The 18,856-nt window shown below is 37.0% G+C and overlaps 1 pseudogene; it reads right to left on the bottom strand.

Moving 5' to 3' along the window:
* The window catches only part of LOC116912042, a 143,478-nt pseudogene extending 126,344 nt beyond the window's left edge, over positions 1–17,134 (bottom strand).
* Between the last annotated feature and the right edge of the window lie 1,722 nt (positions 17,135–18,856).

Raw genomic sequence — 18,856 nt, 5'->3', positions numbered from 1 at the left:
ACATCCATAAAGTATATGATTTAACACAACGTCACTTTTATTCCTTCTAAAATGCAAACATAAGGAAAGTGCAATAAACATTTTCTAAATTATGTGTGAACATATAAAAAAAAAATAGCTTGTAAACCTCTCAGCTTGTTTAGGAATGGTATTCAAATTTTCCATTCTCCAAACTTTAAAAGCCTACATCTACCTTTCTTTATTAATCCATATGATTTACACGAGTAAAATGTTAGGAAGTTGGAACAAAGCCTTTACAAAATAAAATTAGCCAGTTCACGTATATATAACTTCTTTTGTTGCTGCAAATTACAAGATAGTGTCAGCCCTTGGCTTCATCTCAGCTAGGCCTTTACTCATGTGAGGCTTGCTAAAGTGCTTGATCTCTGTAATCTCTTTTAAAGGAGCTGTAGATGGTGAAAGCCCCACAGGGTATTCCACCATTTGAGTATATCATTTTTCTGTCATTCGTTTTATCACCTTGGTATTTCTTTCATCTTTTGGAAGGCTCTTTGTTCTTCCATATTTTTACTCTTCTTGTTTCATTTAAGTTATATAGGTGTGATGAAAGTTTCACATCAAATCTTTATTTTCTTCTGAGCATATCTAGGTAAGAAATCCTCACACTATAATTTTATTTCTTTTTCTATTTTGAGATTCACCCATGAATATTATATTTACACTATTTTCAATCATCGTTTTTCTCCCTTCCAAGTTCTCTTATGCCGCCTATTCCTTTCAATGTTCATGACACCTTATTTATTATTCACACACACACACACACACACACACACACACACACACACACACGAGGGGGTAGAAGGAGGGGACAAGGGTGAGAGGAGAGGGAGAATGCTGCTCAAATGTTCAGGGCTGGTATCATAAGACTGAGTATACCTTTTCTCTAGAGAAAAGGAAAGTTGTTTATTTTTCCTTAATTAATTAATTAATTTGCTTTACATCTCACTTGGAACTTTCCCTCCCCTCCCCTTCCTCTATGCCCCTCCCTTTCTCCTCAAAGAAGCAAAGACCTCCCATGTAGATCAACCCACCTTGTGAGAAAGATTGTAAGAGCTAGAGGACCAGGAATTCTGTTCAACAGGGTGCTGGGTACATGGAAGCACAGATCCAACAAAATAGCAATGAGATGACTGTCTGAACAAAACCTGATTAATAACAATAGAAGTTGACATGAGAACCTAAACATGAGAAATTTCCCAAAGTCCCACATCTAAAGGATGTTGTACTTAATGTCCTAATATGAATATTTCCAAAGCATTCAGCTTAGAACCTCTTTAATCCTGTGGACTGCTTTATTGGGGTGGTAAGTAAGAGGATTAATCTTTCATCTGTCAGTGTAGAACTCTGATTCCCTTCTTCTCTGCTTACAGATATCCCTGCATGCTCTTTCTAAAATGTCTGAGACGACCAGTAAGAGAGAGCCTTTGCCAACCTGACTTAGGGCAGAATTTTCACTATTCAAAAACTAAACATGCTACACAATACCACCCTAGGAAACATCATGCAAGTTACCACATATATTCCACCATTTAAGAAATTAAATTCCATAAAGAAATTCAGCAATGTTTCTAAAAACACATGTTTAAAACGTAAATACCATATCTTAGGTACTTTTCTATTGCTGTGATAAAATTCCATAACAGATACAACTTAATGGAAGGAAGAACTTTGCTGGGGCTCCCAGTTCCAGAGGGTTAGAGTACATGACAATCATGACAGGAGCATGGCAGCAGATAGGCAGGCATATCACTGGAGCAGTAACTGATACCTCGCCTCTCTGACCACAAGCATGAGGCAGAGGAACATGGGACGTGGATAGATCAATGCCCAATCCCATTGATAAACCTTCTCCAACAAAGCCAAGCCTCCTAATCCTTCCCAAATAGTTCCACCAGCTAGAAACCAATAATTCCAACACAGGAGCCAATCGGGACCATTCTTATTGAAATTACTACAATTAACAAAATCGACTGACTGCACTCTATTCAGTATATTATACAGGGAGGAAAGGTTATATTTTCAAACATTATGATACCATCCTGTGACAGGTAATTGGGCTAGCACAAGCTATATAATTATGTCATCTGTAACACAGTACTAGATAATTTAAAATTGTTATATCTGACTATTGACAAAAGCTAATTTTGGGTGGAAAAAGGTAAAATGTGTTAGTGTGAGAAATTGTTTTCACACATGGTTTTAGTGTTATGTTTTATTTTATATATCAAAGTTAGGTCACATTTTTTAGCTCTCTGTGGTCTGTCAAGATATAATTATTAATTTTACTTCCATTGATTGAAGAACCTGCAGTAATTTTGCTAAGTCTTGGGTCTTGTCAATTCTACCTGTTGTCTTTTACTTGGGTCTTCTACAATTTAAGTTATTATCTCTTTGCTAGTATAAACACATCTGTAGAAATAATGATACTTTTATTGAGTTACATATGCAGAGTTGTTTCTGGCTTAGTCAGGATATATGTATCCTCTAGCAAAGCACCTCAGTCAGCATCCACTTAAATGTTCAGCTTTGAGTGGCAATTGAGCACAAATCCAGATCAAGTTACTAAATCCCGAAAAGTGTTATAGGCACTTTTCTAATAGGTTGTTCCATTGGAGTCCATCGTCGGGCTGAGACTGAACACAAAAATTTGTACTGAAATGTAATTTGAAAGCTATCAAATATGTCAAACTTAAAAAAAATGTTGAGGGATACTCAGTGGGATTACAACTCCAATTAATAGTCACATAGTGCTCCTCATTCCAAGTGTCAGTTATTAAGACAGCCCAGAATTAGAAAAGTCAGATATAAATGGGATAATAGTATATCTGTATGTATTAAATGTTGTCCAAGTTTGTTGTGCCGAACATAGAGGGAAACTATTGATTTGTGATCAAAAGCACATTCTCTGCTTGGAAATGAAAGAGTCAATGAGAGCACGTGGCACTCATATGAATGTACTTATTTTTAATTCTTTATATAAATGGGATTTTGTGGTTTGTATGTGAATATGCCAGTTCTCCTGCCTTGGCAAGGACCAAGATATGTTGGTTACTTCAGTGTTTTTGAAGCAACTTGTTCAATTCTCAAACATGCAGTAGAGTACAGAAGACTCCTTGCTCAATCACTTCAGTTCCATTCTCCCTTGGCCAGAAGGCTTTTGTACATTTAATCTGGCTGTGTCTAGATATTTGAAGTTTTGTTGCTGCTGTTCTTGGTGCCAGGAGTCACATGTCTCTGTTCCCCAGCCCTGCTGTGGCCTCCTTCAATTCTATTGAGCAGGTCCAGGAAGCGGTGTGTGGCTATTAGTATGGCATAAATCATTCCAAGAAACATCTGAGAGTACATTTTTTCCCTAAACAGACAGTTTACTACAGATTTACTGACAGCTGTTTGAGCCTTAAAAGTATTCTATAAACTTTGAATCAACTAACTTCTTTGTTTTTGTTATATTGCTGGGCCAATATAGTATAGGTAGGATAGAATAAAACCCCATAAATTATCAAGGCATATTGCATTCAAACATCCCATTAAAATGTAAATTCATAGATGAGCAATTAGAAAAACAAAGATATGATAACTAATTTAACATATTAGGACACACATATATACAAATGTTCCTAAACACACACATACATGTGCACACACATAGGAGTATACACACACAAATAAATATGAGTAAAAGTAGGAAATGTGTTGGGATTAATCTCAAAGGAAAGGATTAATGGGAGAGAAAGGGAGACAGAAAAAACAAATAGAATATGAAAAAATTATATAGATATATATATGTGTGTGTGTTTGTGCATGTGTGTGTGTGTGTGTGTGTGTGTGTGATGCAATGAACCATATCATTCAGTACAATTAGTGTGTTGGGTAGTTTTTCCTTGTCATGACACAATCGAGAGCAGTGTTTCTCAGTCAGTTCAGAACGATTGCCTAAGACCATCAGAAAACACAAGTATTTAGATTATGAATCATAACACTAGCAAAATTACAGTTATGAAGTGTAATAAAATTATTTCATGGTTGGTGTTCACCACAACTTGAGGAACTGTATTAAATGGTCTCAGCATTAGGAAGGTTGAGAACCCCAGATCTAGAGTCATATGAAAAGGAAGAACTTCAGAGGAGACTATACCCTCATCAGACTGTCCAAAAAGCAAGCCTATGGGGCATTTACTTAATGGATAATTGATTACTGATGATTGATATTGGAGGGCTCACACCAAGGTGAGCAATGATATCTCCAGGCAGCTGATCCTAGTAACCGAAAGCAAGCTGACTGAGTCGGCAGCCTGTAAGAAGCACTCCTCCATGGCTTCTACTTCAGTTCCTTGCCCAGTGTTTTGCCCTGAGTTCCTGTCCTGACTTCTCTCACTGATGGATGATAACCCCAGGGGGTTATGAGATGAAATAAACACAATTTCATCAAGTTATTTTTGTTCATGTAGTATATGGCAAGCAATGGAGTCCCTAACAAAGACAGCTAGTATATTTTTAATAAAATGTTTAAAATAATATTTCCTTGACCAAAAACATAGTTAAAGTGATTAAAAGATTAGAGAAGCAACAAAATTTATGAAAACAAAAGTGACCTAAATCAAGGCTTTACTTCCCTGATTAAATTATAAATAAGTAGTTACAAATCAGAGAGGCTTAAAACAAAACAATTTGTCCCTCTCATTTTAAGTCATACATTCTAGGTGTAAATAGACAGCCTCCTAGAACCTCTAATTTCTCCTCTATGTAATGGGAACAATTACAGAACAGCAATTTAGCAACAGCATTGTGGCAAGTAGGAAGTTATTCATGAAGTTTTTCAGTGGAATGTGCCACTGGGATGAGTCCTTTGTACCTATGGCAGTTCAGAGTGATAAGTTTCCATATTTGTGATATTGCAGAACAATGGAAAAACATTTCAAAGTTTTCTGAGAAGTACAAATAGATAAGAAAGTAACATCAACTTCATTAAGAGCCCATATATAGTTTTATTCAAAACCTACTAACACACTCTGGGATAATTGAAGTTTTGATACTGTAAATTTCTATCTTTAAATGAATTATGAGAAGTATCTGTGTACATGAGTATGAGTTTAGGTGCCTGAGGAGATTAGAGACATCAGATCTCCCTGAACTAGAGTTACAGTCAGCAGTGAGGGACTCGATGTGGGTGATGGAATTCTAACTCAGATCTTGGGTAAGAGCAGTATGCCCTCTTAATTGCTATGGCATCTCTCTACCCTTATTAAGTTTATTATCCAGCATTTATTTTGAACTTCAGAGACCACAGAACTCTCAGCCATGAAAATACAGGTCCTTGAAAGAAATGTTTATAGTTCCTCAGATTAATTTTATTTACATTTTTAAAGCATTCTACGTGCTTACTGCCAATTTTCATGTTGTTTCCCATCTTCAGTGGAAGTTTTGTTCTGCATTTTAGGAGACAAGAGCTGCACAGAAAAAAATTACTGTACCAATACAGGTGAGATTGGTTATTCATTATTTCTATATAGGCCTGGAGTAGCCAAGAGACTGCAGTCATATCCCATGCTACTTGAAAACACGCTCTTCATGTTAAATGCTGAAGGCACAGCTAAGGTCTTCCTGTTATATTAGGAAAGGAAGAAGTTAAGAGAGGTGTCATGCTGTGCATAACAGAAGCAGTCTGTAAAAGATCTGATCTTAATAGACCTTAGCTTCATTATGTCACAAGAGCTGTAATGTCAAGGTAACGCTCCTAGTTTACAGACTCCTCTGGAAAAATATGGGAAGGAATGCCCTAAATGTGAGATCTAGTTTACTGTTATTTGGGAGACTAAAAGAGGTCATTTACCTTATGACTATACCACCACCCTTATTAATATACATAAAGGTGGTTACATTTAAACATAATGAACTGAAAGTTTTATGCTGCTTTCTACTTCTCTAGCATCAGTGGCTCATTTTGGATTGTACTTGGACTGTCCTTTCTTTTTCTTTCTTCTCCATCTTTCTGGCAACTGATCTGACTTGTCTTCCTGTCTGTATCTGCTATTGAAGTCTTTTCTCCACAAATCCAGACATTCCTGAACTTCTTTATCCAGTGATATGAACAAAACAAATTAAAACTTTAATTTTCCTTGTCAAAACATCATGTTCTTGTCCAGTCAGTCATTGAGTATGAGCTGTCTGTCAATCATCACTAGCACTCTGCAAAACAAATAAAAGAGAGTAGAAGAATATTTATCAGGAAGTATTGTTTTAAGAATTTCAGTCATGGCTGGAGAGATGGCTCAGTGATTAAGAGCACTGACTGCTCTTCCAGACGTCCTGAGTTCAAATCCCAGCAGCCACATGGTGGTTCACAACCATCTGTAATGAGATCGGATGACCTCTTCTGGTGTGTTTGAAGACAGCTATGGTGTATTTATATAAAATAAATAAATCTTTAAAAAAATAATTTCAGTCACTATGGTTATTATACTTTTCATAAAATACAAGTAAATTTTTCATGCGAACAAAATAACCATTAATTTTACTGGCTGTATCATTACATCTCCTGGAAGTGACACAAAGTCTGCTGCATAACAGAATACGAAGATATATAATAATATAACTTCATATTCCCATAGTCTTGATAGCACTCCTTAACTCATGTTCATTGAAGTAGGACACTAGGTGAAGATATCTACAGTTATGTCCATCTTACTGTAGTCATTTTATAGATGATTTAATTTGGAGACAGTCGATGAGAAGCATCAGTTCAGCTACTTAGGCAGAATAATACAAAACAGCAAGTTTGTTGTGTTTTCACAAATCCAAAGAGGTATAGTGCCTGATTAACACACAGAATTGAAGCTATTGATGAGTCTATAATAATGGAAACTCACGTCATAATAACATTTCAAAATATATTATTTCAAATTATTCTTTCTCTTTCAAACTTAGCTGTGAAACTCTAAATAGCAATACTGTTTCCTACTTATAATTTTAGCTATACAAACACCAATAGCTACATGATAGAACTATTTTTGATATCTTATTTTTACCAGGATAATTTTGAAAGAAAAATGTTTGAACATTGAGGATTTGGTAAGTTCTATCCACCAAAGTTCATCTCCCACTCAATTTCGTGTCTCCTTTTAAAAAAATTGTTATTTATAACCATGAGCCCAGTTAGGTGTTGCCCATATACTGTTGGGTATGCGACTTAAGCAACCTGACAGCAGCTTGTCTCTAACCGAGAGTGATACTCCTTTCTTCAGAATAATTGACCCTCAGTACTTCCTGAGAGTAGACCACAGACAACATGACGTGAGAGGAAGAAATACCGAGGATTAAAGGTTTAAGTGTGATGGGGGAATTGGCAAAAGGAGAGTGTCGGGAGTGGATCAACCAAAATTAAAGATACATGAAGAAATCTTTATGCAAACTCTCTGACTTATAAGATGGTTTTAAAAATACAGCATAGCTATTGTTGAAGGACTCTTTTCAGTCTTACAAGCTCCTGACAGGAGCTATGTCGGATGCTGTTATATTGTGAGACTCATAACTCATATATCCAGTGCATCCAAGGGAACCAAAGTCCATTCACAGTTGCGCGATGACTAGATCTTTGTCTCACAGATTTAAAACTGCTGCTTTGCCTGTTTCTTTATTTGAATCCACAGTAAAGAGATCCAGAAAGAAGACAGGCTTCACCATTAAGAAGTCAATCTACACTCTCCCCATCTTAGTTCATGTCTTGCATTAATGAATACGTCCAACCACAGTCGTGCAGGCTGCATGGCATCAGGGGGAACTATAATGTGATTCCCATAAAATTGTACACTCACTTAAACCGTTATGAGATTTATGTTTTGAAAAATATTTGTAACTTAATCATACTGTTTATTAATAAGGTTTGCACATTGCAATGTTATATCACAATATTAAAATGGTTTCACTTCCTGTTAACCTATGTATTTTTAATTTTCTATTTGAATAATGACATTTTGTCAAACAAAAATGGTCCAATTTCATACATAATCCATATATGTCTTACACAAAGGAAATTAGGTGATGGTCCTGAACAGTTTAAGTTATATATATATATATATATATATATATATATATATATATATATATAGTTGTATTCAGATAACTGTATCACTTTACTTAAAATTCAATATATTTAATATCTATGAATATCACTAGAATTTCATAAGTGTATATGTGTATGTCTCTGAGTGTAATATAACTTAGCATGTGTTTGCTTGTGTATGTGAAAGTGTGTATACATGTGTATGTATGAGGATGTTAATGTGAGTGAATGTGTGTATACCTGTGTGTGTGTGTGTGTGTGTGTGTGTGTGTGTGCATTAATGTGGGGGAATGTGTGTACAAATATATGTGTGAGAGACGGGCAGAGAGAGAGATGGGGGGCATGTTGGAAATACTTCAGGTGTGCATTTCCTTCAAAATACATAACACTGGGCACTCAGGTAGCTTCGGATTTTCATTCTTCAAAATAGGTAGTTGTAGAACTTATAAAATCCTACATTCTTCATCCTGGCTATCTAAACATTCTGGTAAGAACCTTTATTTCATATTTCAGTATTGCATCTGAACACATGGATTTGAGACAACAAAGTTCTTTCTATAAATGGCTAACAACATGAAACCCACTTTTAGGTGTGAGGAGGTAAAGGAGTGATGAGAGGTTAATGTGGAGGAGAAACCAGCAGAGATCCGGATGGAAGCAACTCAGAGCTCCAGAGTGGCTCCTGCAGGAAAAGACGTTCATCCTTCTGGGACTGGAGCTCCAGAGCTGTTGAACTCACGATCTGAGAGATGACAGAAATAGTAATTCCATTATATTTCCAAGTTAATATCTTCAGCACAGTGTAATTATTACTATAATTATTCCTGCTAGAGTTGGCAGTTTTATATAATTTTTAATTTGATCATTTTCTAAATTAAAAGCTGTTACAGTTTTTTTTTCTCCCATACCAAATGCAATTCTTAAACACATTCCTAGCCATACTTTTAAAACTCATTAAATATTTCATTTAAGAGATACTCTTTTATTATGCAGCAAGGTACAATACATTTTTTTAACTTTTATGCACCTTACAAATTACACACTTTTGAGAACTCAATACACTTTAAAAAATTTGCCTGAATTACAACACAAATAATAAGGGATAGAGATGTATAGAATGTATCCCATTGTCTGTTCAGTGTATGATTTCATACGTAGCACATAAAAATAAACCCGATTGGTTTAGTTGACTTGCTTATTTCTCCATAATACAGCATTTATTGGATAGGTTCAAAAAGAAAGAAGGAAAACTTTCTGCAAATGTTACTTCATGAAACAACTGTCATTTCTAAGTTATGTAATTAAAATGGGGTGAGTCAAGTAGATGGCTCAGGGGAATCAACTCTTGAAGCCTAAGCCTGATGACCAGAGTTATCAAGAACACAAGTGAAAATATTGTAATCTATGACAGGAAAACTGCAATGGGAGAGTCCCCATGTGAGTCACAATGACAAAGGCAAGAGTCCCTTTCTTAAAACTAAAGTTGGAGGAGAGAATCAACATATGAAATGTCCTGTGATCTCTCTTCATGTCTTATGCATACAAGAATCTAAACAATCAAAACTGCATCAATATTAAAAAGAGAAAATCTAAAAGATATTATTTTTCTCTGCTCCTCTAGGGAGAAATTCCATTCTTTCAGTTACTGAAGTTTATCAGAAGGGAGTGTTTTAACTGCCATGGGGTATGGGTATGCTTACTCATATAGATAGATCAGTTTCACAGTGAAAATAAAGTCCTTAGAGTTCACTAGATGAAGATGTTCCGTGTTGCACAGACTAGAGACACAGAAGAGTACAAGCAAATCTTAGGGGACAGGATGGTCAGAGAAACATGGAGGCTTCTGTGGGAAAGAATTGTAAAGTCACAGAATGTAGTGAGAAAGCTTGGGTAATTTCAAAAGCTGTGAGATACAGAATTTTCACTGGGAGGCTCGATAGCTACCCTTGGAGAGATTCAGGTAAGAAAAGTACTAAATTGGTACAATAGATTTAGATAAAAAGAGAATAAGAGGGGTTGGGGATTTAGCTCAGTGGTAGAGCGCTTGCCTAGCAAGCTCAAGGTCCTGGGTTTGGTCCTCAGCTCCGAAAAAAAAAAGAAAGAAAGAAAGAAAGAAAGAAAGAAAGAAAGAAAGAAAGAAAGAAAGAAAGAAAGAAAAGAAAAAGAGAGAATAAGAGAATAAGAGTTCACTGTGAAGGATCAGTGTCTCCATAGTGTCAGTGTGTTCCATGTTGTCCATTATCTATAGGAATTAGCTACCTGAGAGGGAGAGTTACTCCCTAAAAACAGGGAGCCTTAGTTCCCAGAGCTTAAAAAGTAACTATTATGATGCATTACAAATAAAAGTCCAGAGAGAGAGGTAGAAATCTTGCACTCATTTTCTGTTTTGTTGGTTTATATGCTTTAGAACAAGCACATCACTTAATCTTGTTTATTGTCCATGGTATTTCAAGCATATTATCCTTATCTGAATAGGTATTTTGACAAATGTAGAAATTGAGTGGGAAAGAGCTAAACATGCCTAATATCTAGACATATTTCTTCATTAAATTTACTTCTAAGAAGATACTCAGCACATTACTCTAAAAAGATGAGGACCATGCGGAGGGTAGAGTCAGAAATACTTCAGAAACTGAGTAGCTGTTGTATTTCAGACTACCACATGTTGAGTTTAGAAGTCCTCATTCTTGCCCCCATCTGACAAAGAAAAGCAAATACACAGAAATCCACAAGCCTTCAAAATAGAAATCACTAAAATTCTCTAAAAAAACCTGAAGAACCCTTAGATTTTAATATTTATTTATTTATTTATTTATTTATTTATTTATTTATTTATTTATTTATTTTGAGGTTGGGTCTGTAAGATCAAGCAATTCCTCATTCCAAAGAACAGTTAAAATTTTTTTGTTTTTCCAAGAGTCAAAAGAGAAAAGAAAAGAGGAGAAAAAGGAGGAGGAGAAGAGGAGAAGTAGGAGGTGGAGGAGATGGAGGAGGTGGAGGAGGAGGAGGAGGAGGAGGAGGAGGAGGAGGAAGAGGAGGAGGAGGAGGAGGAGGAGGAGGAGGAAGAGGAGGAGGAGGAGGAAGAGGAGGAGGATGAAGAGGAGGAGGAAAAGGAGGAGGAGGAGGAGGAGGAGGAAAGACGATTTCATATATTCCCAGAATAATTCCTACCTACAAGATTTTTTTTTTTTTTTTAAGAAATAAGCAGGCTTGGTAGAAAAGAACCATGCCACACCCAGCTGAGTTCTCATCTGTAGAAAAGTGAATGATCTATGAAACAGGGATGCTAGTATCTGAGACAGAGGCTTGCTGTAAGTACAACCAGGATCTAGAAGTATCATGGGAACTCCCTAATAAGGAGGGCGCTCTAAGACAAACAGGAGACAGAGAAGATGACCTTCACACCAGTGAATACGCAGAAGAACAGCTCAGCCGAGCAGAAACTCAGGAGGAGTGAATACTCCACATGCTGAGACTATGAACATGTGCTGTCTCACCTTATAAATAAATTTCTTTATGAATCGTAGAAACCAAAAGTTAAAACAAGAAACACTTTCTAAACCCTTTGAGAAATAAAAATACTGATAGTTGGAACCAGTTTGTCTCACTTCATTTAGCCTAGGTTCACATGTTCAGCCTACAAAAGAAAATCATCAAAAAGCTGAAAGATCAAAATGAGTTTGAAGACATAGGGTAACTAAGAACCACAAAGAGAATATAAGCTTGAAACTATAAAAGAGTTGTAAGTTATAGAGCTGAGACATGTAACATTAAAATTAGAATGTATATAAATATATAGAATATAGAATAAATATCTATATGTATATATTTAACATAAATACATCATTTTTCTGTATATATATATATATATATATATATATATATATATAGCAAATGATGTACATCATGTGATTATAAATCAAAAAGGTTATAGAAACAAGAAGCACACAATGGTCCTCATAGAAGGATGTACACAAGCCAGAATTCAACAAATACAGAGGCGTATGCCAGCAGCAAACCACTGAACTGAGAATAGGACCCCCGTTGAAGAAATCAGAGAAAGAACTCGAAGAGCTTGAAGGGGCTCGAGACCCCATATGTACAACAATGCCAAGCAACCAGAGCTTCCAGGGACTAAGCCACTACCTAAAGACTATACATGGACTGACCCTGGACTCTGACCTCATAGGTAGCAATGAATATCCTAGTAAGAGCACCAGTGGAAGGGGAAGCCCTGGGTCCTGCTAAGACTGAACCCCCAGTGAACTAGACTGTTGGGGGGAGGGTGGCAATGGGGGGAGGGTGGGGAGGGGAACACCCATAAAGTAGGGGAGGGGAGAAGGGGATGTTTGCCCGGAAACCGGGAAAGGGAATAACACTCGAAATATATATAAGAAATACTCAAGTTAATTAAAAAAAAAAAAAAAGAAGGATGTACACAGCTTCAGGAACATTGTAGATGCAATGATAACAGGAAAAAAAAAGAAGAAAATAATTTAAATGCAAATTTTTCAAGAACCAAAGAAGAAGAATAAAATATGTAGTATCCACATCAGGAGCATATCAGAAGAAAAGATAATGTGAGATACTTAAAGAATTAACCACAAATAATTCTAGACACTAACCTACATTTCTAAGAACTTCAGAGAATAAAAAGCAGAGTAAATTTAAAAACACCACAGGGGGGGAAAACATGTAATTGTATGCCATTAAAGTTTCAGAAAAAGGAATGAAAAAATGTTGAAAAGAAAATGTTCAAAGGGGCCTTGTTTACACAGAAACACATCTAAGAATTATAACAGGCTTTGCTTTATAAACCAGACAAGCATGAGAAGAAATGACTGAGATAAACTCTAGTAAAAATTTTCAGCAAAAAAAAATACTGTCTGCAGTGAAATTATACGTTATGAATGAGGAAGAAATGAATATTTTCCAAGACTTGGGAGACATGAGAGTATGCTTCAAGTAGACTGGCCGTTCCAGGAAATGAAAAACTTTAAAGATAAGAAAAATCCAGAGAACCAAATAACCCTATTAAAAAAAAATTGGAGTACAGAGCTAAACAAAAAAAATCTCAACTGAAGAAAATCAAATGGCCATGAAGCACCTAAAGAAATGTTCAACATCCTTAGTCTCATTAGGGAAATGCAAATCAAAACAACCCTGAGATTCCACCTCACACCAGATAGAATGGTTAGGATCAGGTGACAGCAGATGTTGGCAAGAATGTGGAGAAAGTGGAACACCCCTCCATTGTTGGTGGGACTGCAAGCTTGTACAATCCCTCTGAAAATTAGTCTGATGGTTCGTCAAAAAATTGGACATTGAACTACCTGAAGACTCAGCTATACCACTCTTAGGCATATACCCAAAAGATGCACCAGGATATAACAAGGACACATGCTCCATTATGTTCATAGCAGCCTTATTTATAATAGCAGAAGCTGGAAAGAACCCAGATGTCCTTTAACAGAGGAATGGATATAGAAAATGTGGAACATTTGCACAATGGAGTACTACTCAGCTATTAAAAGCAATGACTTCATGAAATTCTTAGGCAAATGGATGGACCTAGAAAATATCCTGAATCAGGTAACCTAGTCACAGAAGAACACACATGGTATGCACTCACTGATAAGTGGATATTAGCCCAAATGATTGGAATACCCAAGATACAATTCCCCAGACCATATGATACTCAAGAAGAAGAAAAGCCAAAATGAGGATGCTACAGTCCTTCTTAGAAGGAGGAACAAGGGGTTGGGGATTTAGCTCAGTGGTAGAGCGCTTGCCTAGGAAGCGCAAGGCCCTGGGTTCGGTCCCCAGCCCCGAAAAAAAAAAAAAAAAAAAAAAGAAGGAGGAACAAAATACTCACAGGAAGAAGAGGATGGGAGGGACATGGGAAGAAAAGAGGAGGTGGAGGGGGGAAAGGGAAGCCAGATCAGGTATAGAAGGAAATAGGGATGATATACAGAGGGTCAGGAATTTGAACAAAGATGGATATCAGTGGAGATGAGGAACTGGCAATAGCCACCAGGAAAGACCAGGTGTCAGGAAAGCAAGAGACTCCCAGGACTCAACAGGGATGAGATTAGCTGAAATGCCCAACAAAGGGGAGGGAGAACCTGTAGAGACCATATCCAGAGGTTAAGTAAGACCCCTGATTGAGGGAAAGGACCACCCATTCATCTCCAAATTCTTAACCTAAAAGGGCTCCTATCTAAAGGAAATAAGGGACAAAGTGTGTAGTGGAGACTGAAGGAAAGTCTGTCCAGAGACTGCCCTACCTGTAGATCTATCCCATATACAAACACCAAATCCAGACACTATTTTAGATTGCCAAAAAGTGCTTGCTGGCAGGGGCCTGTTGTAGCTGTCTCCCGAGAGGCTATGCCAGAGCCTGACAAATATAGTCAGAGGCTTACAGCCAAATATTGGACTGAGCAGGGTGACCCCAATGGAGGAGCTAAAAAACGGACTGAAGGAGCTGAAGGGGTTTGCAATCCAGTTAGACGAATAACATTATTATCCAACCAGAACCCCAGAGCTCCCAGGAACTAAACCACCAACCAACATGGATCCATGGCTCCAGCTACATATGTAGCAGAAGATGGCATTGTCTGGCAACAACAGGAAGAGAAGCCCTTGGTCCTGTGAAGGCTCTATTTCCCCAGTGTAAGGAAATGCCAGGGCAGTGAGGTGGGGGTGGGTGAGTGGGATGGGGAGCACCTCACAGAAGCAAGGGAAGAGGCAGTGGGAGGGTGGTTCTGGAGGAGAAACTGGAAAAGGTGATAACATCTGAAATGTAAATACATAAAATAGCCAATAACAATGTGGAGAAACAAACAAAAAAGATGTACAGTAGATATTTGAGTTTACGTATAGGAAGAACATTTGAATCTACATTAAGGAAATAGATGGATGAAAACAACATTTTACTCTTCTTATTCTTAATTGATTTAACAGATACTGGTTTACAAAATTATAACAACAATGTATTCTTTGATTTTAGTTTATGGGACAGATAAGAAGAATTAGCAATCCTCTATTTTAATGAACATCTACTAACTGCTAGCTAACATCTCTCCACCTGAAAGCAGATTTATATTCATTGTAAAGTCATACTGCACCTCCATGGACAACCAAGAGAAAAATTTTTAGAAGTATAAGAGATACGCTAAAAGTGAGAAATTTGAATCATATAAATTAAATCATACAAGATAACTAAAAGGAAAGGCAATAAAAGGCAGAAAGTGGGAGGCTGGGCAGACAGTTTAGTCAGTAAGGTGATTGCTGTGCAAACAAAGCCTGCTGTGGAGTCCTGGAAACTATGCAACAGTCTGATGATAGATGTGGAAATCTGTAGTCTCACGACCCAGAAAAGAGAGACAGAAGACGATCTGGATCTTACGAACCAGCAAACATGTGCACGCGTACACATAGAACATGTGTGAAAGTGAGAAGTCATTCCTACCACACGGGCCTCAGAAATCCAACTTAGGTCGTCAGGCATAGTGGTAGGTGCTCTTTCCCAGTTGATTATCTTACGACTTGACTATCTTAATCTCACTATCCTATGGTCTTCATCTCTTGGAAAAAAAAAGAACTTCATCAATCAATCTAGGTGATGTTCACCATTTGTTATCATATGTCATTTGCCTAATATTATTTCCCAGTGATATTAACCTAGTATTTTGTTCCACCTACAACATTTTCAAGGATGCCGAGTAATCTCTGGAATCTAATATCTAATCTCACATCTGTTGTGTGTTATTTTTTTTTAAGATTTATTTATTTATTAAGTGCACTGTAGCTGTCTTCAGACACACTAGAAGAGGGCATCAGATCTCATTACAGATGGTTGTGAGCCACCATGTGGTTGCTGGGATTTGAACTCAGGACCTCTGGAAGAGCACTCAGTGCTCTTAACCACTGAGCCACCTCTCCAGCCCTGTTGTGTGCTATTGCTCCCACTATTTGAGACACTTATTTCAGTACGAGGTTAAATACTTCCCTCACAACAGGATATCCTACTTTTGCATAGCCACCTAAATTTCTTCTCTGATATTGAGCAAGTGCCTATAATAAACTTAATAAAAAAGTATCACATGTGTTTCAGACAAATAAACGTAGAAAACAAACTGTATGATAGACACCCCATCCCCCTTTTGATTGATGGTAGACATATATCAGGTAGTAGTGACAAGGAATTAAAAAAAAAAAAAAAAACAGTTTGTAGTCAGGACATTGAACAAGTATCTCTTATAACCAAAAGAATGAAAAGCCAGCACTTAGGTCGAACGGAATGAGTACGTAAGGAGGAAGCTGATCACTGTAGTTGTCTAGAGCTTGCTTATAAATGTATTTTTCATATCTTTCAGTGGTTGCCAAGGGAGATGCAGTATCAATTAGGACATCCAAGGAAGAAGACTGGTACCGTGGCTCCAGGTGGATTGGCGAGGAATTAAATCACAGATCAGTTTAATATATATTCAGCCTCTCTAAGGAATGTCATGTTTCAGATCCTAACCCGGCCTTGTTTTATTTTTTTTTCCCTCGGCGCCCTGTTTATGAGTACATTTTCATTCAGAGGATCCACTTACTACAAAGGACTTAAAGACAGTCGCTGCAGATGGCTTGTTCAGCCACTCACAAGGGAGCACCTGGCTGAACAGGAGGCTTCCACCGCCATACTGGATAGCTGTTTGGAGTACCCATGATACCTCAGCTTTGAAGAGTTTAAATAGGATAAACAAAGCATTTATATACAAGTCAGGATTTTGCCTCTAAGATTAGGATCTTTGTTTCCTCTATGGCAGGGAAGTCCTATGACTTGTGTTTGTTTCAGACATTTTTTTTCTTTTCAAAATCCAATTTTCCTTTTCTACAACTGAGGAATAATTTGAGTTTTACTATCGGCGCTATTTTGGAGGTTGGCGATGTGATTCAGGAACAAAGGAAGTAGGAAAGCATTTGTATTTACCTATCTGAAGCAGCTTCCTTCTGTTGCTGCAACACTGGGGAATTATTCTTTAGAGCTTGAAACGCTGCCATGCTTCACGGCATACACGATTATGTTCCATTAAGCACTGCATTTCTTATTTCTGAATTCTTTCCCATAGATAATGGCATCGAAGCAGCGTAAAGCTAACATTTTATGATAAATGGATCATAGAGTGAAGGCATTAGAGTGAAATAATTAACTCGTTTGCAGATGTGTATTATGTTTGATAATCTGAAACATATAAAATTTCTAAAAAATACAGTTTTGTCACATGTACAGTACTGAAATTATTCGAGGTTTTCAATATATCTTTGTATGGTTAAAAAAAAAAGTTGCCAATGACCTAAAACCTGAAGCCACACAATAAATGGTAATATTTTATTTTTATAATACAACTTGATGAATCTAAGTTTCTGGATTTTCTAGTTATGCTTTGCTTTAAACTTATTTTTAAGAAATGAAAGTTGAAAAGACACAGGATATTTTCATGGGAATTTACATGTTCTGTTTTTTTTTTTTTTCCTGTAAGCCCAACTAAATAAGCTTTATACATAAAAAGGTTTCAAGTTTGTGTTTGTAGAGAAATCTATGAAGATGGGCATGTCTTTATTCCACATACCAACACCACTTAATAATTTTATAAATAATTTTAGGATTAGGCAAAGGGTAGTAAGAGGCTATCAAACCTATGCCTTTTCAAAGATTCAGACGACGTAACATTAGGTAGCCCAAGTGCTGTCCAACCTAACTCATCCAGTCTTTGTCCTAGTCTATCAGACCATCATCATTTGCTGTGATTGATCAAACAGTAATTCTTTTCTTTCCTTGTTTTTGTTACTTTTGGAGATGGAGTTTTGCTCTGTAGTCCAGCATAGATTTATACTACTCATCCCTTCATGTACCTGACAAGGGCTGGGGTAAAAATGTGACATTATGCCAAATTCCAACACTAATTTCCAGTCACGATGTAAAATATATAGCAGCACAGCTTCTCTTCAGGATTTTCTCCAGAATCTAGTATTGTATTCAATGACTAACTCTCCTTAGACAACTTTGGTGACATTTAGTAAGATTTTCCTTGTTTGGGGTAATCTGGAATGTTTTAAGATACGTCTGAGAATACTTCGTATTTGGCCTTTTGCTCACATTTGAGGTGTTTCTCGTGCGTGATTGAATGTGATCATGCCGTGAGTGTGGGAAATTACAGCATAGGTAAAGTTCTCTTTTCATTATTTCATATCAATGGCACCTATTTTCAATATATCTTACCATGCCAGTGATAACTGTGACAATCTGATGGAGAAAATGGTAGAGTTTCCCACACTGTTCTCTTTGGAATGAAGTTACTGGGCAAAGTGTCAATCAAGAGAATTATAGCTCTTTCCTGCTGGATGCAATTTGTTTCCCCAAATCAGTAGGAATTATTTGCAGGTTCATTTATTGTTCTTCATGTGTCCATTCATCCCATCATTTACATCTATGTGCTTGAGTTATAATCTGGACTGTAATATACTGTCTTATTTTTTTTTCTACCCAAATTATTGCAGCTTAAGCCACTGGAATAATTTCTGGTTGTGCCTAGTGTACGTGCCATACACCAATCCTCCTGATTTTAAAGACTTTGTTTATTCGGCCTGGTCCAAGGCCCATGGCATGCATTTATCAGAGGACTTCCTTGTCTTGCCTCAGTGGGAGAGGATGCAACTAATCCTGTATAGACTTGATGTCCCAAGGAAAGAGAAGAGCCACCTCTCAGAGTGAAGGGAGGAGAA

Source organism: Rattus rattus, chromosome 11 (genome assembly GCF_011064425.1).
Source record: "Rattus rattus isolate New Zealand chromosome 11, Rrattus_CSIRO_v1, whole genome shotgun sequence".
Lineage (NCBI taxonomy): Eukaryota > Metazoa > Chordata > Mammalia > Rodentia > Muridae > Rattus > Rattus rattus.
The sequence above is the reverse complement of the archived record's forward strand: the minus strand, read 5'-3'. Positions and strand labels throughout refer to the sequence as shown.